The sequence below is a fragment of the Otolemur garnettii genome, unplaced genomic scaffold (genome assembly GCF_000181295.1).
Source record: "Otolemur garnettii isolate 467f Iridium unplaced genomic scaffold, OtoGar3 scaffold00093, whole genome shotgun sequence".
Classification (NCBI taxonomy): Eukaryota; Metazoa; Chordata; class Mammalia; order Primates; family Galagidae; genus Otolemur; species Otolemur garnettii.
Window position 1 is genome coordinate 1,195,930 of NW_003852488.1, and position 1,500 is coordinate 1,197,429.

Genomic DNA, 1,500 nt, shown 5'->3' on the forward strand with positions numbered 1-1,500 from the left:
AGTTGGAGGTTGCTGTGAGCATGATGCCATGACACTCTACCCAGGGGGGACAGCTTGAGGCTCTGTCTCAAAAAAAAAAAAAAAAAAAAAGATGAGTAAAACCAGGGAATCTACAGATTAGTGGGAGAGATAAATATAAATATACAAATATAAATTGTTTTTAATACATGGTGCCAAGCTTTGGTATATATGTATAGAAAGTGCTTTAGGAACACAGAAAGGAAGGATTACTCTACCTTAGGGCATTGAGAAGGCAGAATCAAAAATGTGGTATTTGCCTAGGGTTATGAACGATATATGGTATTCATGGAGAATCAAGAGTGTAGCGTAGTAAAAATAAGTTCTATTATGTTCTAGTATAGCAAGATCGTGGGGTTTGTAAGGAAAAGTAGAAGATGAGTCTTAAGACACATATGTCAAAGAGTAAAGACTTTATTTTCTAAAATAAATAAGCCTGGTTCAGTTGCACACATTGATAGTCCCAACTACATGGGAGGCTTAGGCAGAAAGATTGCTTTAGCCTAGGAGTTCCAGGCCAACCAACCTGCATAACATAGCGAGATCTCACATTAAAAAAAAAAAAAAAAAAACAGATTTTTTTTTGGCAGTGAAGTAATCTGTTTAGGTTTTTCAGAGATAATTCTGACAGCCATGTAAAAGGGGAAACCTCCTTGGAAGCAGTTAAAGGGAGTGCCAAATAAGAATCATGGCAGCTCCAAGCGTGGTTGAAACTTACATTAATGTTGAATAAGTACTAACAGCAGCATCTGTTTTTTCTTGTTTCAATTTTGTACTTAAATTGGGATAAAAAATATGTTGAAAACCATTCATTCATTCATTTACCAAATATTCAGTGCCTGCAATGTGTCAGGAAATTACATTTCAATAGAGAGAGATAGTCTATAACTAACAAATAAACTGTGTGCTATGTTATCAAGTGATAAGTGTTATAGAAAAATGAAAGAGCAGATGAAGACAAGAGGGAAAAGAGGAATTTGGGGAGTGTTCAGGATAGGCCTCGCTGAAAGAGGGGAAATCTTAGAAAATATTTGTAGGTGATGAGGCAATAGATGTCCTGGTGATGAGCATTCCACAAAAAGAGAACAACTAGAACAGAAACACTAAGATAGAGAGCATGTTACACAGAAAAGAGGCCAAAGTAAAGTGGTCAAGGGGTAGAGTGGTAGATAAAGTCAGAAGGCAAAGGTAGGAATGCAAATTATTAGGGCATTGTAAGGAGTTTGACTTTTCACTCTGAGTGAAATGGAGAGGCTTTTCAAGATTTTGAGTATAGGAGTGAAAAGATCTACAGGTGCTTAAAAAGTGGCAGATTTTGGACTTTTAGATTTAGGATGCTCAAACTGTGTTATGTACTGCTATTGACCTTAAAATATACTCTATATATTGAACTGTGGTGCTCCCCAGCTTCAAGGATGAATTTAGATATTGCAGAAATCAATGTACCCGTGCTATGGCCAGTAATAGAAGAAAAGCAAAAAT